The sequence below is a fragment of the Puma concolor genome, chromosome C2, assembly GCF_028749965.1.
Source record: "Puma concolor isolate L17-30 chromosome C2, mPumCon1.1.hap2, whole genome shotgun sequence".
In the NCBI taxonomy this organism is placed as follows: Eukaryota; Metazoa; Chordata; class Mammalia; order Carnivora; family Felidae; genus Puma; species Puma concolor.
Window position 1 is genome coordinate 39235841 of NC_141675.1, and position 27840 is coordinate 39263680.

The 27840-nt window shown below is 38.0% G+C and overlaps 1 protein-coding gene and 1 long non-coding RNA gene across 12 annotated transcripts in view; one reads left to right on the forward strand and one right to left on the reverse strand.

Moving 5' to 3' along the window:
* The window catches only part of SLC9A9 (solute carrier family 9 member A9), a 743317-nt gene that overhangs the window by 639315 nt on the left and 76162 nt on the right, over positions 1–27840 (reverse strand). The window lies entirely within an intron of this gene.
* On the forward strand, positions 3875–11269 carry LOC147577209 (uncharacterized). Its single transcript, XR_015240026.1, has 3 exons — positions 3875–4219; positions 6260–6351; positions 11085–11269. It is a non-coding gene; the product is annotated as an uncharacterized LOC147577209 (long non-coding RNA).

Here is a 27840-nt window from a genome sequence, read left to right on the forward strand (position 1 = left end):
CTTTGGAAAATATGATCTGCCACATCCTCTGTAAGGTGATATAGTGCTATTGTGATGATATTTATTTATTATCTATGTATGTATAATATAATCAAATGTGTGTGTGTGTGTGTGTATGTGTGTGTGTGTGTGTGTGTTAGTCTTTGTCCCTGACTTCTGGCACATAACTCCTAAAACCCTTGGAATCTCTGGAGTGACAGTGTCTCTTATATTCTAATGAGATGACTGCTGGCTGAGGATCCCTAGGCAGCTTCAGGATGGGGGCTGGTTGCCAGAAAAACCATGGCATGAATAGAGGGTTGGAACTTTGAACCTCAGCCCCTGACCTACAGGAGAAGAGCCAGTGATAGAGTTAATCACCAATGGCCAATGATTTAATCAGTAATGCTTGCATAATGAAACTTCCATTCTAACCCCTGAACGACAGTAGAGTTTCATCAGCCTCCAGGTTGATAAACACAATGAGGTGCAGAGAGGCTGGCAGGCCCAGAGAGGACATGAAAGCTCTACACACCCTCCCTCCCCATACCTTGACCTATGCATCTCCTCCATTTGGTTGTTACTGAGTTGAACCCTTTATAATGAACATGAAATTGTTAAGTAAAGTGTTTTCCTGAGTTCTGTAAGATGTTCTAGCAAATTATCAAAACTGAGGAGGGAGTCATGGGAATCCTCAATTTATGGAGGCCTGGGAGTTGAAATTGTATCTGAAGTGGTGGCAGTCTTGTGGGAATAAGCCCTTAATCTATGGGGTCTGTGCTAACTCTGGGTAGTTAGTGTCAGAATTGAATTGAACTGTAGAACACCCACCCCCAGTTGATGGTTGAAGAGTTGGAAAATTTGTTGGTATTGGGAAAACACCACACATTTGGTATCAGAAGTGTTGTGAGTAGAAACAGCACAAAGTTATTTAAAAGTGTTTTCTACTTACAAACAAGTGTGTTTAAGTTTTAAATAGATTATATATTTGTAGGGTACACAAAAAATAATTTGCGTGTGTATGTATATAGATAGAAATATAATGAAAACTGTCACTCCCTCCCTACCTCCCAGCCCTCCAGTTTCCTTCTGTAGGGGCAAGACATGTTATCAGTTTCCTGTAAGTCTTTCAAGAGTTATTTTTTGCTGCTATAATATACATAGACCTCTCCTTCAACTATTCCATGCAAATGGTATCCCCTTTCAGCACTTCATTCTTTCAGTTATAGAGATTACTATGTATAGGTATATTTTTTCTCATCCTTTTAAAGGGTACTTAGTATGCCAATATAAGGATGTACTATAATTTATGTAACCAGTAACTTATTAATAAACATTTAAGGTTGTTTCCAATAAAGCTTTTACAAACAACTCTGCAATAAACAACCTTCTATATCTCTCCCTTTGCATGTATATGAGTATATTTATAGGATAAATTTACTGGAAATATGACTTATGAGTTAACAATTATAAGCCTTGGCAATTTTGTTAGATTTTGCCAAATCCCAGTACTAACTCTGAATACTCGTTTCCAACATGTTCCCTAACACAAGATATTATCAGAATTTCTGATCTTTGTCAATCTATCGGGTGAAAAATAGTATACCTGAGTAATATGTGTTTCTCTCTATGAATGGTGGTGAGCATCTGGTTATGATTTTCTTTGAACTGTCTTTTCATATCCTTTGTTCCTGAAGGACTATTTTAACAAGCCTGGCAGATATCTGCAACCATTGCCTAAATGCCTCTGCCAACGCAGAGGTTTAAAGCCAGGACAGAGATAGGGCCTAAGACGGGGAGAATCTCAAAACTATGTACATCAGAGAAGAAATATCTTTTCAAAAAGGGTTTTCTTTTTTAATTTCATGACTTACATATATTTTTTAAAATGTTTATTTATTTATTGTTAGAGAGAGTACATGCATGCACGAGTGGGAGAGGAGCAGAGACAGGCAGAGAGAGAATCCCAAGCAGACTCCACACTCAGCACAGAGGCTGACACGGGGCTCCATCCCACAACCATGAGATCATGACCATCTTAAAGTATCTCTGAGCAAACAGGGTAACTTTCTTTATTTTCAGTAACTTAAGGAATCAAGTACATGACAATATCCAAGGGAGGAAGAAGGGAGAAGACCATTAAATACTAACTTAGGCTGGGGCGCCTGGGTGGCGCAGTCGGTTAAGCGTCCGACTTCAGCCAGGTCACCATCTCGCGGTCCATGAGTTCGAGCCCCGCGTCAGGCTCTGGGCTGATGGCTCAGAGCCTGGAGCCTGTTTCCGATTCTGTATCTCCCTCTCTCTCTGCCCCTCCCCCGTTCATGCTCTGTCTCTCTCTATCCCAAAAATAAATCTAAAAAAAACGTTGAAAAAAAAAAAATTAAAAAAAAAAATACTAACTTAGGTGAACTTCCAACTTCTAGAACTTTGTCTCTAGGGAAGGACAAGATTTCCTGAAAGGTCGTTCCTCCCCTTAGTTGAGCCTTTTAAAACAAGAAAGAAATGAATTTCACAGGAGTGTGGACTGTTAACTAAATTTTCAGGCAAGATTGTTTTGATTAAAATTATCATGGTAACAATACCTGAGTGAAAAGTGGTTCTTCTGTTTATTTTTCTTCCACTATAAGCACAATCTGTGGGTTTTGTTTGCTTGTTTGTTCCTTTTTACTCACCTAATTGCATTTCCAAGCTGGAAAATATACATTTAGTTATAGAATAGGATTCTCTGGGTTTCTTATAATCAGCTAAAAATGTAACTGAGGATGAGGATCCTGTTCAGCTGCAGTTTGGGGGTGCTTTGTGGCAGTTAACATGGGAGGAGAAGGGTAAGTTGACAGTCCACCGAAATGGAAGGGCTGATAAGGCAGTCTCTTCACCAGGCTGTGATGCAACTGGTCTGGACATGCCAAACTTTGGATTTTCTACGGTACCGAGGTTAGGAGGAGAGAATAGGAAGTGGACATCATGGCAAATACAAAGAGGACAAAAGAGCATTTTTCCATTACCTCAAGCCTTTCCCAGATACCTTATAAGTAACGCAGATGAATAACTGGATTCCCTCCTTCCTTGCTTTGCCATACTCTTGGGGAGTCTTACAAGGGAGTAGGGACCCAGATAAACCTCGAACTGGTAGTCTACATTCGTTGTGTCTTATAATCTTTCCAGTCCAATAGGTGGTGGGGGGTGTGAACCAAACTTACTGTATATATCTTAATCTCAAAGTAGAAATAGCAGCCTTGAGTTTTGGAAGTAGAACAGAGTGATAATGTGAGTCCGAATGTTTTGATATAAAAAGGGAGTGTTGATTATTTCCCCTGCATGAGGTAAACATCACCTGGAATCTAGATGTGTGGACAAAATGAAAGATACCAACTAAGACTCGTTATCATTAGCCTTGTGACTCCAATAGACAAACTAAACATTCCCTTTGTGCAATGAGAACAGTCATAATAGAAAGAAGAGGGTAGCCTGGGCAAAATGCTGATGCTCTCTGTGGGCTTCCTCTCTGAGTCCTTTTTCCCACTCTCACCTGTCACACACACAAGCTAATTGTAGCTAAGATGTCAGTTTCAAAGTTTAAGGTTTGACTTTCACAACCGTGACATTTAAGTAAGGGTCCTTTGAAGCCCAAGAGTTTTCCAAATGTGGATATGAACAGCTGAACTTAGATACTAATAGCTCTTGCATGTGGGTTGGCAGAAGGATGGAGGCAGGACCACTAAGACAGGAAGGTGGGGATGGCCAGGCTAGCATGGATCTGTCAGGGCTAATGAGTATAAGGAGCAGAGTAATGTTTTCAAATACCACCCAATATCTTTTCTGTGCAATGCAGGTGGGTTCCCCCCCGCCCCTTTTTAGCGTTTCACTATAAAGACCAATTGATGAAAGCAACAAACTGAAGTAATATCTAAAGAAAACTTGTTTGAACTTTTTTTCTAGTGAGACTCTTTTTTTCTCCTGATAACCTAACTTTTCAATGGTTTTCTTAAATATCCCATAACTGAGTTTTCACACATCAAGATCTAACGCTTGAAGATCAGATAAGGAGGGGAAAGGACAAAGTTCAGAAGGAAAAATCTCATCCAGAGTCTAGAGGAAGAGAACTAGTAATAAAGCAAGTCTCCTGGAAGTCTGCAGAAGAGCAGGCTCTGGAAAATTGAAGTCAGTGGGACAAATTATCTTCTTTCCCTGTGAGAAACTTCCAGCCTGCCAATCCTGCCTCCAGTCCAGCCTGGGCAAGGTAAGGGAGCAGTAGTTGGGGAATTAAGATACAGTCATCTCAGAACAGCTTCATAGATCCCAACCATTCCACTAGCCTTTGGAAAAGCAGTCAGGTGTTCTTGAAACCTTGAGGAAGGGGTCCCAAGAAGACCTGCAGTCAATTGAGAAGGCTACATTGTGAGAAGAGCTGACAATTGAGGGCAGTAGCAAGGTTCATGAACATGCTAAATTTGACCTTACAGGCTCTGGGCAAAGCATTCAGTCTCTCTGAGCCTCAGTTTCCTTATCTGTATACATCTCACAGAGCTGAGATGGGAATTACACATGCTAATACACTTTAAGTTCATAGAACAATGCCCTTTCACATAGTATGTGCTCAATAAAGGCTTGTTGTTATCAACATCAGTTGTAAACACTGCTCCTAACACCAAGTGAGACCAGCTTCGCTCCTATGGTTGACAAAGCAAGACCCTAGTCATTAAGAGGCAAAAGGCATTGTGGTAGATGTGGCAAGTGGCAAAATAAAGTGAGATACTGTAACCAGGGTCAACAACTCATGAACCATGACCCCAGATTTACATCAATCAGATAAGGAAAAGATGGAATAACACAGACTAATTACTCACAATACACTATTTTAAACTGGATGAGATGTAAACAATTCACTCGACAAATCAAATATTTTTTTTTAAACACTTATTTATTTTTAAGAGAGTGCAAGCAGGGGAGGGGCAGAGAGAGGGGACAGAGGATCTGAAGCAGGCTCTGCACTGACAGCAACCAATCCGATGTGTGGCCTGAACTCACAAACTACAAGATCATGACCCTAGCCAAAGTCAGATGTTCAACTTACTGAACCACCCAGGTGCCCTCAAATATTTTCTGTGGTCAAGAGGCTTGTAAGAAGGTAGAGGAATACGGGAACAGTTATAAAAAAAATAAAGGCAGTTCCTTTTCATGCACATTTTATAAGAGTACATTAAATTCTGTCATATGGTTCTCTGGCCTTGTTTTTAAGGAAGTTAATTTAATTTCATGCACATTTGATTCATGCTCATTTGATTCATGTTCATACTGGCCTACACCTGTCTAGGGAAGTGCTAAGGACTGCCAGCATTCATTGATCAGTAGTTTCTCTGGCAATTGAATAATTTTTAACATAAATTTTATATACTTGATTCTAAACATAATAAAATTTGAAATTTAAACAAAGTATAAAGAAGAAAATTTCAATCACTAGTTATTACACAAACCAGAATGAACTATAGTGAACACTGAAGAATTTTCTCCAATTTTTCATTTATGCATAAATTTTTAAAATTACAGTTATATGATATCTAAAATTTTGTATTTTTTTTTTTTACTGAGCATTATATCGTGTACATTTTACTGGAATTACCCAGAAGTAAAATTTGTTTGGAAATCATTTTAATATCTATATAATATTCCATCATGTGAGTAAATAAAAATGTGTTAAATTTTTCCTTTATTGTTTGACATTTAAATTGTTTCCATTTTTTCATTATGATTAATAATGCTATATTGAAATCCTTTTACCTAAATTAATTGGTAGGTCATATTCTGGATTTCTAGAAAAGAAACCACCAAATCCGTAAAATGTTATCAACTTCATATACTTTACATTCTTATTTCCAAATTTTTTCCCAAAAATGTCTAAATTTATATTTCTTTAAGCAGTATATGAGAGTGCCCTTATCAACTAGTCGGTGATGAATCCTTTGTTTAAATAAACTCTATATTTCACTAGTGTTTTTCTTCTAGTCATCCATCCATTAACTCATTTATTCAACAAAAATTTAGTGAATGCCTGCCCTGTGCTAAATATAGTTCTAAGTGCTGAGTGATAGCCATAAACAAAATCCCTGCTCTCACAAAGGGGTAGGTTGTAAATAAGGTCACAAATGCAGCCAGCACCCGATGGCCTAGCGCCTTCTGTGCCATAGTATGTAAGGACTTTGAATTAAATTTTATATGTAACGGAAAGCCATAAAGAAAGTTCAGATAGAGCAATGACATGATCTTGTTTACATGTTTAAAGGATCATTCTGACTGTTGGTGGTGAAAAGAACATAAGGAGGTATGAGAGGCATCCATTACCCTGAATTCCTATTCTTCCAGGCCAGGAAATTGGTAAGAGGGCTAGGACAGGGAGGTAGGGTGCAGGTGGTGAAATATGGAATCTAGATGATTATTTATAAAAGATTTTTTTACATAATTATGGTAATCTGCCTTTTATTTGTTATTTTGTTGAAAATATATTGCTGGTTATCATTTAACTTTTAAATTTGTATATGCTTTTTGACATATGATTTTTGACTTAACATTTCTATGTATCAAATCAGTTCTTTTCATCCTCTTTTGCCCTGAAATTTATTTTTTGTGGTTAATGGGTTTATGAAACATGATATTAAACTCTAATTCTTTCTGTCACATTTTTGTCGGAGGCCTAAAAAGGTTGTGACAAAAACAAATGGGTGGCGGGTGCTCCCACATTCCCAAATGTCTCAACATCACTAGCAAATGAGTAACAAACATCAGCCAAACCATAGAAAATGGCCTAAAAGGACTGACAATTAAAAAGCCAAAGGAGGGTGGCTTTTTATTTTATTTTATTTTATTTTAATTTTATTTTCTTAATTTTTTTTATGTTTATTTATTTTTGAGACAGAGAGAGACAGAGCATGAGTGGCAGAGGGGCAGAGAGAGAGGGAGACACAGAATCAGAAGCAGGGTCCAGACTCTGAGCTGTCAGCACAGAGCCCGACACGGGGCTCAAACTCACAAACCGTGAGATCATGACCTGAGCCGAAGTCGGTCGCTCAACCGACTGAGCCACCCAGGCGCCCCGAGGGTGACTTTTTAGAGAGAATACTTGGTGTAGGTTTCATACCTACCCTGAGAGGACAATTAGAAACTTTTCCTCTTCATCTCAAGCCCAGTTGGGGCTTCTAGGAGGCCATCCTTGGAGCATGGTATGTGGTTCCCTGGCATTTGGGGACTCACGGGACTAGAGTGACTCAAGCCACTTGCCAGTCTCCAGGGACATATTAGCCAAAGTGACCCATGGCAGCAGAAGGCTGCATTTAGGTAGTGATAGTGGGTCAAAGTGCTTATTTCTCTGGAGGCAGATGTGAACAAGCATGGTGGTGCAGAGGTATTATTTAATAGGAAACTTCTACAGTGACTAACCCTCTGATTTGTCTAGGACCGTCCCAGTGTTAGTGCTAAAAGTCTCACGTCCTGGGAAACTCTTCCATCTCAGGTAAATCAGGGTAGTTGGTCATCCTACACCTTAACCAAAAAGTCATGAAAAAAGGGAGATAGAGGCTCAGTGGGCACAGAGGCAAGAATTAGTCCATGAAAAGCTCTGCGGTAGAAGGAGCTAGCAGGGGACTCTTCCAGTTGTCCCCCCAGAAAACCCCTGCATGATAAAGAGTCAGTTTTAAACATCTGTGACAGTCAGGGAGAGCAGGCTCAGAGTACCTTACTAGCTGTCAGAACTTTGTGCTCCTCACCACTCTACTTTTATGACTGAATGTAACTTGAGAGACTTAATACCTAAAAGGGTTGGATAAATGATGGGACCTATGTGCACAGGGCAGTACCCAGGTACAAGGGAAAAAGATGCTGATGTGATAGATTCACAAGGATGGCAGTGAGAAAGTATGAAACTAACTGATGTTGCCTCCCCTCTTTCAATGTCAGTCACAGTGTCACGAAGGGAGATGAGGGTATCACTGGATTCTTACCCAGAAGCCAGTTTTCCAAGGGTACATTTGTCAAGTTCTATCTCTTTTTCACTAGGTTTATATGTTAAACTCTGCTTAAGGCTATCTTTGATTCTTTGTTGGTTCTTATAAAAATATGGTATTTCCATATTTACATATTATAAAATACAATTTCTATATTTCAGTTATTAGAGTTTTACAGTATGTAGTCATTCACTTTTCAAGATACACTTTGAGAAAAATCTCACAAATTCTCAATACTCAGCACATCAGGATTTTAATTTAGATTATAATAAAATATATTAATCTGGCAAGCCTTAACATTTTAAAAAGTGTAGTCTTTCTAGACCGTCTGTGTTTGAATGATGACTTTGCCACTTGTGAGCTCTGTGGTCATGGGCAAGTTTCCTCATTTATAAAATGAGGCAAATAATCATATTTACTTCAGATAGTTGTAGTGAGGTGTAGAATGAGTTAACAAATGAAAAATACTTAGAAAGGTGTCTAACATGTAGCACATGCTATGTGTTTGCTATTATACTATTATTATTATCGAGAGACATGGTATGTATGGTTGCTTTATACGGGGTGAACATAGCAAATCTGGAACTATGCTCTTTACACTTTCCTCTCCTATGTGGTTCTGGTTAGGGTTGGCCACAGAAGAAATGTAGACAAGAGTTAAGGGAGGAAATGAAGGACTAATTGGGCCTACAGCTCCTCCAGTTAATGTCAGACTTCCTTCTTCAGCTCTCTAAATCTGAGTCAAGTTTATGCTCCAGGCTCACACTGGGTAAGGGTGTCAGCTTGTCCTGCAAGAGACCTGCATCATTGGAGTTGGAGGTGATGAAAGAAAAACACAATTTCCAGTCTTTCCCTGCTCTCCCCCACTTAAGACCATCTTTTTTTTCCCATTTGCCAACTCTGTTGACACAAGGCCAGCACTAGATGCAAAAACAACTGCCTTAAAAATAATAATAAAAAAAAAAAATAGGGGCACCTGGGTGGCTCAGTCAGTTAAACATCTAGCTTCAGCTCAGGTCATGATCTCATGGTTTGTGGGTTCAAGCCCCATGTCGGGCTCTTTGCTGACAGCTCAGAGCCTGAAGCCTGTTTCACATTCTGTCTCCCTCTCTCTCTGACCCTCCCTCACTCACACTCTGTCTCTGTCTCTCTCTCCCTCTAAAAAATAAAAAAAGGAAGGGAGGAAGAAAGGAAGGAAGAAAAGAAAGAAAGAAAGAAAGAAAGAAAGAAAGAAAGAAAGAAAGAAAGAAAGAAAAAGAAAGAAAAAAAGACAGAAAAACATAAAAAAAAAACCCATAAACAACTGCCTTACATTGATTTCTCAACTTGTTCCCACAGTTGTAAGGTCTAATTCTTTAATAAATCCCTTACTCTCCATCACTCATAATGGTTTTGCTTCACTGATAGAACCCTAATACAATTTCTCTCCATTTATTCATTTATTTTATTTGAACTTGTCAGTAAATGTAATTTTCACCATGTATGTTTTGTACATTTCTTAATAGGCTCAATTCTTATTCTATTTTATGTCTTTGGCTGACATTGAGAATGGGATACTGTGTTTCCCTTACCATGTCTTCTAATAGGTAAATTTAGAGAAACTACTCAGTTTTGTATATTTTATACTGTATTCTGGGCACTATAGCAAACTCCCTTATCAGTTCTAGAAGTTTTTACAGGTACCCTTTATATCACTCAGGAAAGGAGAAAGTATTGGGAGCACAATACTGTTACTTTCCTTCTTTTTAGGCATGTCTCAGCCTATCGAATAATAACCGTTTTTGTTCTCCTCCATTCTTCCTTTCATCCTGGTAAAGGGTAGTCTTCCTTAGTTCTTGAGCAGAAATTTCAAGCTTCTTTCAGTTGTTCTTTGGAAAATAGTGTTTGTGAAACTCTTCCATGATATTCCACTGCTAAGAAATAAATGGAAAGCAACTATCCTCCAGACTCCCAATTTCTTCCAATTTTACTGCAGCCCTTAGGATGGGTTATCCAGTTCAATCCACATAATAAAGCTCTTAGTGTTTCTTTTCAGCCAGTGATAATCAGATCAAATTGCAGGCTTGAAATGTAAATGACCCAGAATCTGAAACAACTCACCACTGGTGAAATATCAGCCCCACAGAAAATTGGGTCTGCTTTACTCTGAAAATCTAGTACTAAGCCAAAAAAAGCCAAGAAGCCTGAAAAGAGGGACAAAGATTAAATAAGCAAATCATAAACACTTTAGAAAAAGAATAATTTTCCTCAGTCCATGAGCCTATTAAATATTCAGTTCTTAATGACCAGAACATAACATGATTGCTTACATAAAAAGGACTATTCTTCATCCACAGCTCTTCTTAGCTGAATCACTGGTATTATCCAACACAAATCATACTTTAAAATGTTGTAAGTTTTAAAAAAAAGAATAAATGCTTTTGCTAAATGAAAATACCGTGCTTCTTCTGAAACAGATGGAAGCAAAAAGCTTTCTGTTCACTGCAAGCATGCACCAAATCATGCCCACAACCTCTATTATATGAGCTGCAGGCTAAGTAATGACTTTTCTTTTATATTTTTAATTTTTGAAAAACATCAAATGAATATATTTTGTAATATATTGAAATTACATGAAGGTTAAATTTAAATGCTGCTAAAAGGTAAACTGAGGCATATTAAAAATGTTTTTTAATTTATTTGAGCATAAATCTACTGCAATGGAGCATCACCAAATTGGAAGTGATGGCAGAGCTCCACTGACAAGGAGCTCAGGGAGAGACTTTCACACAGAAAAGGGGGAAGCAAAGTAAGGAAATTATTAATTGGCTATAACTTAAAGCCTAGTTGGCTATTTGTGATTGGTTGTCCTTAGGTTTCATTTTCATAAATCTGAGTCATTTATAGGCTAGGATTTTAGTTTGCTAATGTAGTCCACCATTGCAACAGAGCTACCTCAACCTAATGGCCTCCTGGTTTAATTAATTTAACAGGGTCCATCAAGAAAATTTTATTGAAACACATACATGCTCATTTGTTGACACATTGTCCACAGCTAGTTTCACATTACAACCTGAGTAGAGTTGTTGCAAAGGAGTATGACCTAAATGCTTACTATCCATTCCTTTGCAGAAACAGTTTGCTCACCCCTAGGTAGATCAGTTTGAAAACCTTGGCACTATTGATATTTTGGACCACTTCCCATCCACCCTTAACAAAAATGTCTCCAGATTGAGAACCACAGTTCCAGATGATGAGAATAGCACCCCTGCAATCTTCACAAGGACCTAAGGACAATCCAGGTTGCTGAAAGGTAAGAAAGAGGAAAGGAAAAGAAAATGCTACAAATACTATTTATATGTAATTTTAAAACTCCCCAGGGGGCACCTGGGTGACTTAGTCAGTTGAGTGTCCCACTCTTGCTTTCAGCTCAGGTCATGATCTCATGGTTCATGAGTGTGAGCCCCGTGTCTGGCTCTGTGCTGCCAGTGGACAGCCTGCCTGGGATTCTCTCTCTCTCTCCCTGCCTCAAAATAAATAAATAAACTTAAAAAAAAAAAAAACAAAAAAAAACTCCCAAGTATAAAGTATATGATGGTATCAAAAACTGCAATTCACATGGATCCTAGGTATGTAGGGAACATGAAGTTACTTTTGGTTCTTAAGACATCAGTCTTCCTCTTAGCAGCATAACGTAATGTAGCACCTCCTACTTGCAAGGATTCCTTACATGTTAATTTTCTGATAAACTCTTAATTGTATGCTAAAGATGCTATCTATACATTTAGTTTGCTACAGGCTGTGGGACTTATTTCTTTAGGTTCCAGAAAGTTCTCTGATAAAAGAGAATTTCCTTAGTTCCCAGAAGATTCACTCTGGGGAGGGAAGTTTTCCCCTCGCAATTTTTTTTTGTTTGTTTGATCTTGTTGAACCTTTTCTGACCTCAGTCTCCTTGACTTTACTCTTGCCGTGACTCCGAAGACCGGCTTCTGACCAGTCTCTAGAAGTCCCAGTTTGAGTTTAGCCTGGGATTCAGACATGTCTGACATTTCTAGGAATTGTGCAGTGAGCTCAGTAGCAGCTTGTTTTCCCAAGAACCTCCTAAGGGAAAATTCATCCTGAGGGAAACAGGTGCCAAGCACAGGGGGCTTAGCCCAGAAACATCTGAAGGGAGAGAAGACTGTGAACATAGTAAATTGTCTGATATGTACATTCGTCTCTGGGTCTAGTCCCTACTGTGCTGGGACTCATGTCCCTAAAATAAACCTGGGAGAACTACTGCCCTAAAAACACCTTTAAGACATCAAGCATTTGACTACCTACATAACATATTTTGACATTCAAAAAGTATTGAACTATTTTAATTTTCAAAAAGTTAAAAACATAACTTTCACACAAATATAGTGAGCACGTATCAAATATTTATTTAATTCAGTAATGAAGGAACTAACAGAGTCTGGTTTAAAAAAGAATATAAGAAACAATTATTCACAGATTTGTATTTGTAAACTCGTCTACTCACTAAAATTTAATTGTAACCCCAAATCAATACTCGTGGCACTTTTGCACTCATTCATGAAGGCTTTGTGCAGAGGTGTGGTGCAGAGAAGTAAAAAAATTGAATTTCCCAACATCTAAGTTGCCAGCTGCCAGCAAAGAGGAAGGAGCTCTGCCTTCTTACTTCCGCTCTCATGCTGTAAATGAGTATCCTTTTTGACGTCTATTTATTGCCACATTTTACAAAATTTTTGTATTTTTCTTGGTGAATCTACTATTCAAAATGACTCCCACACAAAGTGTTGGGATGCCATCTATTGTTTTTAAGCTCAAGAAAGTTGTGATACGCCTTACAGAGAAAATATGTGTATTAGATAAGCTTCCTTCAGACATGAGTTATAGTGCAGTTGGCTGGGAGTTCAACATTAATGAATCAACAATATATAGTAAATAAGGTGTCTTTAAAAGAAACACATAAAAGTCAAGGTTATGTGTTGATTAACTGATGAAAATGTGATGAGAAGCTTGAAGGAATCTAACCATGCCTTTCCTCAGTAAAAGTTTTGTACTAGACAGAAATCTTGTGTAGCTTATCAATTTTCTAGAAGGTAACATCCAACTTTACCGAGCAGAAACCTAATGGTTCATTATTCACTAATTCAGTGTTCACAGTGACTTTATAGAATGTACTGCCACAAACACTGAGCATCAACTATATATAAATTCAGAGAAGAAAAGAATTCTGGAATAGAATTGCAAAGTTAGATTTTAAAAACTGGTCAATGACTACCATTAGTAGTACGATAAAACTTTTGTACTAGATAGAAATCATTGGCAGCTTATCAATCTTCTAGAAGTTGACATACAACTTTACATTGTGGAAAAATAATCAATAGTAAGTAGAAAGTCAAACCTGCAGTCTGCTAGAGCATCAGCTGACTCTTAATCAGGTTTGGAAGACAATGCTCTAGTATAGGTTTCTTGACCTCACTACTCTTGACACTCTGGGCTGGATAATTTAGATCACCATTGCTGGAGGTTGTCCTATGGGTTGTATGATGTCCTGCAGCACCTCTGCCTCTATTCACTGGACACCAGTAGCACCTTACCTCCCAATCTTAACAATTACAATTGTTTCCAGATTTAAATAAATAACCACTAGGGGTCAAAATTGCCCCTGGTTAAGAACCACTAGTTAGTATGATTTTAAAAGAGCACATGGTTATATTTTACTTTTTTCTAAGTTTTGGATGTTTTTTCTTAATACACTCATAAAAGGGGAAGAAAGATGTCTTTTGCCCTCTGCAACACACATGGACACATGCAGCATAATTTGGAATCCTGTGTATATTTTATTTTTCACTTGTTTATATTTTATTTTTCAAACACAGAAAACATTCAATAAATATTTCCTGTAGGAAGTCATAAAGCTTGAAGTTTCCAGAGTCTCAGTCTAGGGTGAGGCATTGGGACCGGGGATGGAGAGGGCAGGTGTCTGAGGAGAAATATGTTATGGAAGCTGAATCATTGCTGCCCATAGGAGATATCTGCCTACCTTCTCCCAGAAGGACTGGAGGGCTACACTTTATAAGGGATGAGGCCCTAAATGATGAGGAAAAGAGATGTCCAGTTGGAACTGTGACTCCATTTGTAGACACAAGCTGCTAAGGCCTGGGGAATTAAGTGACATCAGCCAGTGACATTATCACAAGGATGGCTCCATAAGAGTAGTATGGCCTCTAAGGGATTAGAAAGGGTATAATTCCTGGCTTCCCCACTGATTAGCTTAACTTCTCAGAGCTTCAATTTCTCTACAAAATGGATATAATAGTAGTACTGTTATGAATTGAACTGCATCCTTCAAAATTCATATGTTGATGTCCTAATGTTCAATGTGATGTTATTTGGAGATGAGGTCTTTGGGAGATAATTAGGTTTAGATGAAGTCATAAGGGTGTTGGGATTAGTGCCCTTATAAGAAGAGACACAAGAGAACTTGCTATTTCCATCCAAAAGAATTCACTCTCTCTCTCTCCATCCAAAAACACCAACGAAAATTCATGTAAGGACACAGTGAGAAGGTGGTAGTCTAATACCCAAGAAGAGAGCTCTCATCAGGTACGAACCCTTATGGTACCTTGACCTTGGATTTACAGGCTCTAGAACTGTGAGAAATAAACTTTTGTTATTTGAGCCATCCAATCTATTGTATTTTCTTATGGCAGCCTGAGCTAAAACAAGTACTAGCCTCACAGAATTACTGGAGGGATTAAATGAGAAATATATATACATCTCCTAGCATAATATCTAAGAACTCCTCATATCTTAACCAAATGACACATATAAGAACTCCCTACATTTTAACCAAAAAAGACAGAACCCTCAGCTGACTTATAAGTGCCCCATTATACACTGCAGTTTTCTTGTTGCTGAAAATTTTGGATCCCATGATGCTCTTACTGGAGAAGCTGCTATTTTTACTAATTTTTTCTGAATTTAGAACTGTGAAGTAATACCAGTCCCCATACCAGTCTCCATAGCAGAGTATGCAGTTTGATTATTTTTATAGCTACAAAAATGTATTGGGTCTAAACTATAAGAGTAGATAAATAATGATTCAGTGTTGCCTTTTTGAAGGGTTGTTGCATGTTGTGTTCCATTTACGCCAAACCCAAAAGAACCATATAATATGCCACCTGAAAGAGTTCATCTACATGTGGAAAGTAAGGATTTGCAGCCTCTATACAAATAATGTAAAGTTGAGTCTCATACTAAACTTGGAAAGTTCTATGTCAAATAGTTGTGGGCTCTGTACACAGCAAATATGAATTAATGAATGATGCAGTATGAACACCAGGCTTTTATAATAGAGACATTTTCCACTTTTTTTTCTAGTAGCATGTGTCACTGTCAGTACCTGATGAATACTGAAACCTTATTTACATCACCCTCTCTTTCCATTGTCAGCTCCTTTAAATATAGTGACCATCTCTTTCCATGTTTTTGCAAAATGGCCAAAAAATAATTCAGAAAAAAGACATTATCCTTGGCTATCCTTAGAACTTCAGTCAATAAAAAATAGGCCAAAGCCAAAGTGAATGGTAATTTTGAAAGGACAGAAAAAAGCATTAGATGATACATTCCAGATATTTTGGAGATTTCCCTGATACATGTTTCCCAGAAGAAACTTTATCCCGAAAACACTTTATTTGGGTAAGTACATGGCAGATGGAAAAGTGTCTTTGCTTACAATATTGGGATAGTACACATTTCTGACTTAGAACCCTGTTTTAAACATCTTGGCATATATAAAACGGCCTTTTATTTCAGAGAATTGGGAAATGATTATAATTTTTGCAAAAGGTTTCTACCTGTTGCTTAAATGTAAAAGTATTTATAGATGTATGGCAGAGAGTGTAGCCCTCAGGTCTAGAGCAAATGAAGGGTTGCTGAACCAGGGTACCAGGTCACCTCCCTTATAATCTCAGAATACCTGTGCTGGCTGGATGGGCAGAGGGTCAGGATCATGGTTACAGGCTCAGGAAGTATTCCTCTTGCCCCAGTCCTCTTTCAGATCTAAATCACAGGGCATGTAAGTAATCTTTTGAGGTACTCTCCCTGTGGCCTTAGAAAGATTTACAGGTATAAAGAGAAGGGTTAGTGCTTTAAGCAAATTCCTGACTAGCAAACTGGTCAATGAAGCATATAATAATTTTACCCTACAGATCCAGATGTGCAAGAAAGTCATGTTTCCTTACTCAAATCAAATTCAATCTCAGTCTATGTCTCGATTGTCCAGAGCTATTGGGAAATTGAACTTCAGGATTATTAGGCTTGCTCATGAGGGTTACAGGAAGGCCCTGGGGGCCTTCCACAGAGGAAAACACTTGGAAGGGTGAGAAGCAGTGAGGAGTTCAGTCCTGATAAATGCAGATTATCAGGCCCTACCTACTGAACTGAATCTCTGAGTTAGGGACCCAGCAGGGTTTGTTTTAACAAACCCTCCATGTGACTCTGATGCAAGGCTAATTTTGAGAAAGACTGACCTAATACATTCCATTCAATTAACTCATGTTTTTGAAAGCAAGAGCATCAGTCAACTTCTGTTTTCCAGGCTCCAGTATAGCTCCCTTATCTTAATTCAATGCAAGGGAAGGAAGAGCCCTGGCTACATAATCAGAAAATAAACACAAAATGCAAAACATAAGCATCTCACACAGCAAAGGATCTGAACAGATATTTCTCCAAAGAAGACATACAGATAGCCAACATATATATGGAAATATGCTCAACATCACTAATCATCAGGGAAATGCCAATCAAAACCACAATGAGATAGCACCTCACATATCTCAGACTGGCTATAATAAAAAAAAAAAAAAGACAAGAAATAACAGGTGTTGTAAGGATGTAGAGAAAGGAAACTTTTCTGCACTGTTGGTGGGAATGTTCATTGGAAGAGCTACTATGAAAAATGGTATGGAGTTCCCCAAAAAATTAAAAACAAAACTACCATAAATTCCACTTCTGAGTATTTATCCAAAAAGCAAAACAAAAACAAAAACACCAATTCAAAGAGATATATGTACCCTTATGTTCATTTGCAACACTATTTACAATAGCCAAGATATGGAAACAACCTATGTGTCCATCAATGGACGAATGGATAAAGAAAATGTTTTGTATATATACACAATGGAATATTACTCAGTCATAGCAAATAATGAAATCTTGCCATTTGTGGCAACATGGATGAACCTAGAGGATATTATGCTAAGTGAAATAAGTCAGACATAAAAAAGACAAATACTGTATGATTTCACTTATATGTGAAATCTAAAAAATAAAACAAATGAACCAACAAAAAAACAGAAACAGATTCATAGTTACAGGAAACTGTTTTTTATGAGTGGGAAGGAGTGGGGAGGAGTTGGGGGACAGGCCAAATAGGTAAAGGGGATTAAGAAGTCTAAATTAGTCATGGAGATGTAATGTACAGCATAGGGAATATAGTCAATAATACTATACTATAATACTATAGTAACTTTGTGACAGATGGTAACCAGACTTATTGTGGGGGTCATTTTATATTACATAAAAATATTTGGGTCCCTGGGTGGTTCAGCCAGTTAAGTGTCCAACTCTTGATTCCAGCTCGGGTCACGATCTCGGGGTTCGTGAGTTCGAGTCCCGCATCAGGCTCTATGCTGATGGCACAGAGCTGGCTTGGGATTTTCTCGCTCTCCCTCTCTCTCTCTGCCCCTTCTCCACTTGCACTCTTTCTCTCTCTCCAAATAAAAAACTTTAAAAAAATATTGAATCACTACAATGTATACCCGAAGCTAATAGGATATTGTATGTCAATTATACTTCAATTTAAAAAAATAGGGGAAAAAAAGTGAGGCTTCAGAATGCCTTTAAGGTGATGATTGAAAAAAAGGCAATGACTTAAACTGCTCAAAAGACAAAGTGCTAAGGAGTCCTGAGTGTCCTGAGGCTGTGAAAGACAATTTCCATCTTCCCTTCTTGTGTGCAAATGTAGAACGACCTGCACACGTACGCACTTAGCTAGGGACTGCTAGGGACTGCGAGGCCCCAGGCCCCTTTACATCTAGGTGGGGCAATGGAGTGTGAACAGAAGGGTTGTGTGTCACTCTAGACTTGGGCTTTAAAAAAATGTACATGCAGCTTCCATCCTACTTTTCCTTTCTGTGAACTGAAACAGAGAAGTGCTTGTGACCCACCTTTTACCCTTGACACAAGGATACCAACCTACAGCAGAAGCAAGAGAGAAGCTACACATCCTGGACCACTACATGAGAGGAATTACATTTCTTAATCCACTGGTTTGTTGGGTTCTTTGTTATACAACTTAGATTTTCATGTTACTAATCTAAAAACAAAGGGAACATCTGAAAGATCAAGGCAATGCTTACAGTTCACTGAAGTCCAAATAGCACCAAAGCTCCCACAGCACCTGGCACACAGCAGGTGCTTTATAAATAGTTATTAAATGAAGGAGTGCAACAACATTAGGAAGGATTGGGATACATTAGGAAGTAAGGGATTCCCAGTTGTCTCGTAAAATAATCTGCCTGAACGTAAATCTAAGTGGTGTCTTGCAATCTACAGTGAGAAAAGTTAACAGCACACAAATAGCAACAATGGGTTAAAATCAAATGGGAATCTTTGTGTGTACGATGTAGAAATGATTGTTAATTATACAGCAGTCATTTAAATGATTTGCAGATAGTAATCACAGTCACTGTCACTTTCCAAAACAAAAGACCTTTACATGCACAGACGTATACAGACAGGTAAATTCTTCTTTTAACAAGCTTGATGAGACATCAACCTTGCTATGCTGTACATGGTCTGTAAGAAAATGAAAATCCATTGCTACAATATTTAAAGTGAATACAAAGTAGCTTTTTATTTACCCTGTAAAAAGCAGTTTGGGGTAGCATATGGTATATGACTCTAATGCCATTTGCTAAACATTTTTGAGGGTCTACTATGTGACAAGTATTAGACACAGTGAAAAATTCAAAGATAACAAAAACAGGCATAAAGATATTGAAGGGAGAGAGTGTTACATAAAGCAGAGGTTTGAGTTTCTAAGAAATGGTAATTAAAGGATATCTAAACAGTTCTGACTATGTTGAAACTTTCTGTAGTGTCTCTATTTGATGCCTATGACAAAAGTTATTCTAGAGCTTAAATAGAATAACATACATAAAGCACATGGTTTATTCAGTGACCCCCAGAAAATGCTAGTTCTTTTCTTCATACATTGTAGTATAGTGTCTTAAAATTTGAAAAAAAAAATTCAAAATATTTCATTGGTAATTTGTCCTAAAGCCATAAAAATTATATTTGCCTATCCCAAGTCCCACATGTACGTATGTGCTCACACATACCCTTCATCCAGAGCATGTAAAGAGTACTGCATTTTGTAAACCAAAGGATAATTGGCTATAATGAAGATCAGGGGTTTCAGATACAAGCAAGAAAATTCCACTCTATTTTTGCTGAAAGCTGATTTATTGGAAAGAAATTCAGTAGCTTACAGAATCCATAGAAAGCTCAAAAATGATTGCCTGTTTCCATTTTTCACTAGCATGGAGACAGTTGTTGTAATGACAGTGTTGGAAATACCAGATACTTCCTCCAGGGTTGTGAATAATAAATGCCTCTATTTCATTTTCTCTTGTGGTCTGTTGTTGAACTGCAGATCACCATCTGGCACCTTGTGCTCGACCTAACAACTGTTAATTTAACAAAATCGTAACTTAAGTATATTAGACCAATTTCCTGGCAGAAGTAAGTAAGGGGTACCGAAGAATGGGTACTTTTTAATTTTTACAAGGGTGCCAGAAGAATTAGCAGCAGCTCTATCCAGCCAGTTTCCTCTGAACTCAGAACTTCATTGGGCACATTGGAAGGTGCCCCTACTGCTCCTAACTACGTTGCTTTGTCCTGAGTGGATACCACCATTCACTACCATTCAATAGCCAAAGTTCAACTGAATCTAGGCTAGAGTGTTTAATATAATTGGAGGCTAGGAGTTTACAGAGGAAATTAAAATAGAAACCAGAGAAAGTAAAGGTCTGTCAATGTTTTTACCTTACCTTGGGCTTATCTGCTACCCAACTATCTCTTTAGCCCCCAGATAGATCCCATGTTTTATAGCCAGCCTACTGCCCAGACATAGAAGTGCCTTTGACAATGTCACAAGGGTTGAGAAATATTATTTCTTTCCACCAACCTATCTTCAGCCTGATGTCCAGTCAATGTTATGATAATCTCCATAAAAAACAACAACAACATGGGGGCGCCTGGGTGGTTCAGTCAGTTAAGCATCTGACTTAGCTCAGGTCATGATCTTGCGGTTCGTGAGTTTGAGCACCGTGTCGGGCTCTGGGCTGACAGCTCAGAGCCTGGAGCCTGCTTCTGATTCTGTGTCTCTCTCTCAAACTCTCTGCCTCTCCCCCACTCATGCTCTCTCTCTCTCTCTCAAAAATAAATAGTAAAAAAAATTAAAAACAAAAAAACCAACCAACCAAACAAACAAAAAAAACCCCACTCTGACCAAAGTGAAGACAATCTACTGTGTGTGCTAATGCAGCTCATTTTACTTTCTCTATTTCCTGCCTGGGACATTCGGGAACCGAATTTTTCTTTACCTTTACATAACAAAAGGCTCATTAATAGATTTTCTTTCTTGGGATGGCTGGATGGCTCAGTCGATTCAGTGTCCAACTTCTGCTCGGGTTATGATCTCACGGTTCATGGTTTGAGCCCTGTGTTGGGTTCTGTTCTAACAGTTAGGACCCTGGAGCCTGCTTTGGATTCTGTGTCTCCCCCTCTCTCTGCCCCTGCCATGCTCGTTCGCTCGCTCTCTCTCTCTCTTTCAAAAATAAAATAAAAATTAAAAAAAGAAAGAAAATCTATTTTTTTTTTAATTTTTGAATGTTAATTTTGAGAGAGAGAGAGAGACAGAGTGTGAGCAGGAGAGGGGCAGAGAGAGGGAGACAGAGGCTCTGAAGCAGGCTCCAGGCTCTGAGCAGTCAGCACAGAGCCTGACGCGGGGCTCATACCACTCAGATAGTGACCTGAGCTGAAGTTGGACGCTTAACCGACTGAGCCACCCGGGGGGCCCTACCCATTAATAGATTTTCTTAAAATAAATTCCATATGCCCCTTAGCTAAAATAACAAATTACCTACATTTCCTGCAATCACTCCTTCAGAATCATTAGGGTTCAGCACTGAAGCATCTTACTACACAATGAAATATTTAAGGAGCTCTTTTTTAGAAGCCAGACCCTGGACTAAGCAGTAAGAATATCAATCAGGTGTGGTTATATTCCAGCTTGGAGAAATTGGCAGGTAAATAAATAGGTTCAAGAAATTGGCAAAGGAGTGACCATAAAAAAATGTTCAGGTTCAAACAGCAGCATGAAAGAGGAAATGGCTCTTTTCAACTGAAGTGGGAGGGGAAGGATTACAAAAGTTTCAAAAAGGAGATAGCCACAAACTGTGGGCATGGTAAATAAGGGATGAAAAAGACGTTCCTATTAGGGTAGCATATGCAAAGATGTTTTTAGAAAACCTGAAGCAAGTAAGAATGTCAGAGTGTAGGGATATGAGGAAATCCCTACCAAGAGACAGAACTAAAAATCCAAAAAGCATGTAGATGATGGAGGGCCCTTTATGCCGTACTAGGAAATTTTGACCTCAAAAACACCTAAGACTGAGGTAGAATAGGTTTTCTATTTTTTTCTCTTTTTTAAATGAGGTATAATTTACATGTAATATCCTATTAGTTTCAGGTGTACATCATTGTGATTCAATATTTGTATACATTATAAATGTTTTAATGATTAGAGAGCTAAGATTTTAGTGCAGCCATCTGGGGAATTGATTAGTTGGAGACACCAATTGTTAGTGTCATGGTGGTCCAGGTGAACGATCATGATGACCATCACCTGGCAACCCCAGAGCATTCCAGCAGCTGAAATGAATGGATATGGAACGTGTCAGGAATTAGAATTCAGTTGAACTTTGTAATTTTTTAAGAGTTGTCCAGGTAAAGGTGAGAAAGAGATGAGTCTGTTGGCATACTGCATTTTGGGGTGAGGAAGAAGGTGTTTTATAGTATTTTGCTGAGGCACAAAACAAAGAAGGAGGTAAGTATGGACTTCAGGGGGAAGAGAAATTTAAATAAAATTAAAGCAGTGCAGGTTCTAAAATTATCATCATGCCCATATTTTGTGCACCTGAATCCCTCTGGATATGCCCTATTCTCTGCCTAAGGAACTCGATCAAATCTTCCCAAGTGCAGGCAGTTGGAGCAGGGAATTGCTCCAGCCTTCACTTTCCTACTTCAGGATGAACAACATGCTAATGCATTTATCACGTCAAGTCTGGATTCTCTTGGCTTCCCATCTCAGCTGGTACTCCTCATCAGGGCACTCACTGGACATTCTGTCTCATGATGTGCAATCAGAGACTCCAGATATACCACCAGCAGACACCCAATAAAGAGCAAGTACACAGTACCTAACTTGGAATAAATTAAATTAGTTAGTAAGGTGTGATATGTATCCATCTGACTATGAAACTACGGTTTATGCTCTAGAATCAATTGCTACCTCCACAGACAGCACATCTTAAATAGTAGGTGATAATGCCAAAGAGAGCATCAGGAGTGGCCATGCACCCCACTGCGCGCAGGTCTCCAGGAGCACCCTGGTTGTATGGGGCGATCAGCCCAGCAGAGAGCAAAGAAATAGGGATCTCGAGACATGCAGAAAAAGTTAGACCCTATTTTTACCCAATCTTGGAAATCTAAAGAAAATCAGAGAAGTATATATCAAGGAAAACCCCAAAGCCTCCTTTACCTTAGTAGAGGTTAAACATTTTCTATTTCTTGGAATAAAATGCATTCAGAAATTTCATCTTAAAGCCAGTAAGAGTCATAGCTATTTCTTTTTCTCTGTAGTTTCTGTGGGTTGGTTTAGAGGTTCTCTTAAAAAAAAAATGTTCCAGCAGGGGTCTCTCTTTGCACATGGTACAAAAAATTCTTAGAAGTTGCAATGGAACATTTTTGTTTTGCTTATCCATCTTACAATGTAAATGGATGTGGCTGCAAAATATGTCAGGCTCTTTTCTTACACTATTAGAAAACCATGGGAAAGCTATAATATAATGTTTCATATCATGGTTTGGGTGATGATTAAACTAGTGTGTTCACTACAACATAATGCGTCAAGCAACACATTTATAATCTTTAGTCACTTTTTTGTTTATATATTATACTTCAAAACAAGTTTACTTTTTTGAAAGTATAATCCTCAATTTGACGTCTGTTTGCATGTTTCCTCACTTCTTTGTTTCATGTTTCAAGTAACTAGAACATCAGGAATTGACAATTTTATTTACATATTGCATTCAGTTTTATACATATTTTATAAATAATGACATTTTTGTGTGTGTTGGCAGAAAAAAAGGAAAAAAATTAAAACATAACTGCAATATTCAAAAGAAAAATGAAACTTGTTTGTGAGGATTATACACTACAAAGCTTTGCATGGTTTTCAAACCATGAACTTTCAGAAGGAGGTATCATTATTGGTATCCAAGTCTTGGGGATGGATCCAAAGAGAAGATGGATATTTGTGCTGTGATATCTCTGGAGCTTTTACTTCTGGGGGGAGCAGGTCAGCAAAGGGCCTCTGGACACTGAAAATCTGGGCCTTCTTAAAGAGGTTTGTTCATCCTTACTGTCAACCAGTTGACTTATCCTGAACAGAACAGAAATGGCCACAAACCACCCCTTTGCAAGTTAGTAAATGACACCTAAAATACAGTGCTTGAGAGAAATGCTTGCCATTAAAAATTTTTAAACTAGGGAAAGAAATTAAATCCTGTTAAAATCCTTGGGACCAAATTTCTGCAAACCACCCAGACTGTTGGTTTTATTTTTGCGGTTTAATCTCAAGCTTCATTCTTTTTATTTTGCTTTAGTTAAGACTACAACTATCACTTCTTTCTTTGCCTCTCTTTCTATTCCCTCTGCAATCTCTCATTTCTTTTTTTAAAAATTTTTTTAACATTTATTTATATTTGAGAGAGAGAGAGAGAGACAGAGTGTGAACAGGGGAGGGGCAGAGAGAGAGGGAGACACAGAATCCAAAGCAGGCTCCAGAGCTGTCAGCACAGAGCCCAATGCGGGGTTAGAACTCATGAACTACGAGATCACAACCTGAGCTGAAGTCGGATGCTTAACCGACTGAGCCACCTAGGTGCCCCTGTAATCTCTCATTTCTGAAAATAATTTCTTAAAAAAAGTATCAACATTTTAGTAACACCTTTTAATAAAGTACACGTTTCTCTTCACAAAAATTAATATTGGGCCATAAAAACTTTTGACCCATCTGACCACTAATAAAACAGAAAATATTAAGTGAAAGTGTTTTATTCCAAATGACATTGACACCTACTTTTTAATAGTATTAGAATAATCATCTGAATTCTCTCTTGGAAAGAAAAATCCATTAAGATCCTTTAATGAAGGAAATATATATTTATAATGGACCAAATGGCAACATGCCTTTGTCTAAAGCAATCATACTGCCCAATAAAGGAAGATCCACATTTAAATGTGGTGCCTCTGAACACCAAATATTACAAGAATTCTTAGTCAGCAGGATGCTATGCCAAAAGCACTCCACAGATTGGTTTACTCCTTTTTACTATCCTGTTGCCTCATTCTCAATATTTCTTTAATATTAATAATAGCATACTGGATTGTTCCAACAGCATAGACCTTAACATCCTATGCTCATTTATCTCTGGATCTCAGAGCTATTCAAATCAATAAATATTACAAATCCTTCTCACTGGAAACATTTTTTCACTATTTTATGTTTACATGTTTCTTCCTGCCTTCCTCTTTCCTATGCAAGCCACATCTCTGCCCTCTGTTTTGCTTATTGTTTCCTTTCTCTCTTGTTTGTTCAGCTCTGTACAATCATTTCTCTTTGCTCTGGCCTTTGCTCCAGCCTCATGTTCATTTCAGCCTCCACCTTTTTTCCCTTCACAAACGTCTTTGATTCTAGTTGACAGTTTAAGATTTTTTCTTTTACTTTCCAGAGGCGCCTGTTGCCATAGTGACACATGACGATGATAAAGACCATGACTGCTTCCTCTGGCACTCCAGTTGCTATAACAATGCCAGTTAGCTGAAAATTCTGTGGAAACTTGTGAGAAGGATGCTAGTTCACACCTTTTTGTGGGACAGTCTGCCAGAAAATGCTTCTTAGTTAATGGTTGTCTGTACCAGTAAAACTTGAGTCCATTAACTTAAGGGCAGCCCATACTTCAATAACTAAAAAACTGAAACACCATTATTTTACCTCTTTATACCCTAGAAAATTCTCCCTTCCCTGTCTTTGTTTGACTCCCTTCCTATTTTATTTTTATATTAAAAATATACCTGATGTAGACTGAATTGTGTCCCTCCAAAATTCATATATTGAATTCTAACCTTCAGTATGACTGTATTTCGATACAGGGCTTTTGGGAGGTAACTAAGTTTAAATGAGGTTATAAGGGTTGGGCCCAAATCTGATCGGATTGGTAGCCCCAGGAAAAAAGGAAGAGAGGTAGAGATACCTTGTCTCTCTCAACCATATGAGAACACAGCAAGATAGGCATCTACAATTCAGGAAGAGAGCCCTTACCAGGAACTGAATCTATCTGCACCTTGACCTTGGACTTCCCAGTCTCCAGAACCGTGGGAAAATAAATTTCTATTGTTTAAGTCATGCAAGCTTATGGAATTATCCATATTATTATATTATGCATATTATCAAGCTTATGGAAGCTTGAGCTAATACAATACCTTAATATTAATATTGCTGGATTTTGTTAAGTGTTTTTGATTTTCAAAATATCAATTTCTGGAAATGTACCCAAATAAGGTAATTATAAAATATTGCAATGTTCATTATCAATATTTCATCATTGAGTACTAGATGAACTAAGAGAAAAAGATGAAAACATTCATTGATATTTTTGTGTCCTTTGTGTTCTTGTTACAGCTGTCTTATTCTCAAGAAAATATAAAGAAATGTGTAATTATCTTCATCTTTATAGTTACTAGAACTCACTCATCAAAAGATAGACAAAACTTTTACTTTGTTGCAATTGTGTCACCTCCCTAGGATGTAAATCTAAGCAGTTTGCAACCGCTGGTACTGGTCTCCTTTGTGCCAACTCACATGGAGGAAGGGAGCAGCTAGATGATCAAATCTTGCTTAGGACTGATGTCAGAAGACCTAAAACTGCTTTTAAAAAATAAAGACTAGGGGCACCTGGGTGGCTCAGTTGATTAGCATCTAACTTCAGCTCAGGTCAGGATCTCACAGTCCATGAGTTGGAGCCCTCCATTGGGCTCTGGGCTGACAGCTCAGAACCTGGAGCCTGCTTCAGATTCTGTGTCTCCCTCTCTCTCTGCCCCTCCCACACTCACGGTCTGTCTGTCTGTCTGTCTCTCTCTCTCAAAAATAAATAAACATAAAAAAAAATTTAAATAAAGTCAATTTTTTTTAAAGTATCTGTCTAGTGACACAGTTCTAGTATTACAAAATGTCAGAAGAAAGTTAAAAGCAACCATGCACAACCAGAAAGGAAGAAGAAAAACTTGGTACATCTCAAAGAGTGTTAAAGTAAGGAACATCAGAATACAGAGTTTTGCTAGAGAAGATATTATGAATTGGCTTATTCAATGGCTCCTACATTTACTTCTACCAAAGATGTTAATCAACATGACATTAATTTATCTGAGTAGATGTAAGACTTCATCATGTTGAAAAAAAGTGTCAATATGCTGTATTTTCAGTGCATAAGTTTACAGATAATTTTGAAGTGTAAACACACTGAAATCGTTTGAGAATTCCTAGGGAATTTTAAGGAAAATGAAGGTTATCCTTATACAATTATACTGAAAGTAGTTTCCAGTTACACAGACAGTCCCCAACTTATGATGGTTTAACTTACAATTTTTCAACTTTACAATGGTGTGAAAGTGATAGGCATTCAGGAGAAACTGTACTTCAAATTCTGAATTTTGATCTTTTCCTGGGCTAGTGCTATGCAGTACCATACTCTTCCATGATTCTGGGCAGCAGCATCAAGCTGCAGCTTCTAGTCGGCCACGTGATCATGAAGATTAACAAACGATAACACTTAAAACCATTCTCTGCCTACACAACCATTCTGTTTTCCACTTTTGGTACAATATTCAACAAATAACATGAGAAAGTCAACACTTTATTATAAAATAGGCTTTGTGGTAATTTTGCCCAACTGTAGGCTAAGTGTTCTAAGCACATTTAAGGTAGGTTAGGCTAAGCTATAGTGTCTAGTAGGTAAGGAGTATTAAAAGCAATTTGTACTTAAAATATTTTCAACCTATGATGGTGTTATTGGGACACAACCCTGTAACTCCAAAAATTGAGGAAGATCTGTATAATTGTTCTAATTGTATTATAAAACTACCTGATTTTTCTTATTATGGTAGAATAAGATCCTCTGTGCTATTATCAGTAATAAGAATAAATAAAAGGGCGTCTGGGTGGCTCAGTTGGTTAAGCATCTGACTTCAGCTAAGGTCATGATCTCGCGTTCCTGGATTCAAGCCCCACATCCAGCTCTGTGCTGACAGCTCAGAGCCTGGAGCCTGCTTTGGAGTCTGTGTTTCCCTCTCTCTCTGCCCCTTCTTGGCTCCCACTCTGTCTTTGTCTCTGTCTCTCTCAAAAATAAATCAACATTAAAAAAAATTTAAAAGAATAACAGTAACTTCCTATTATGTGCCAGGCACT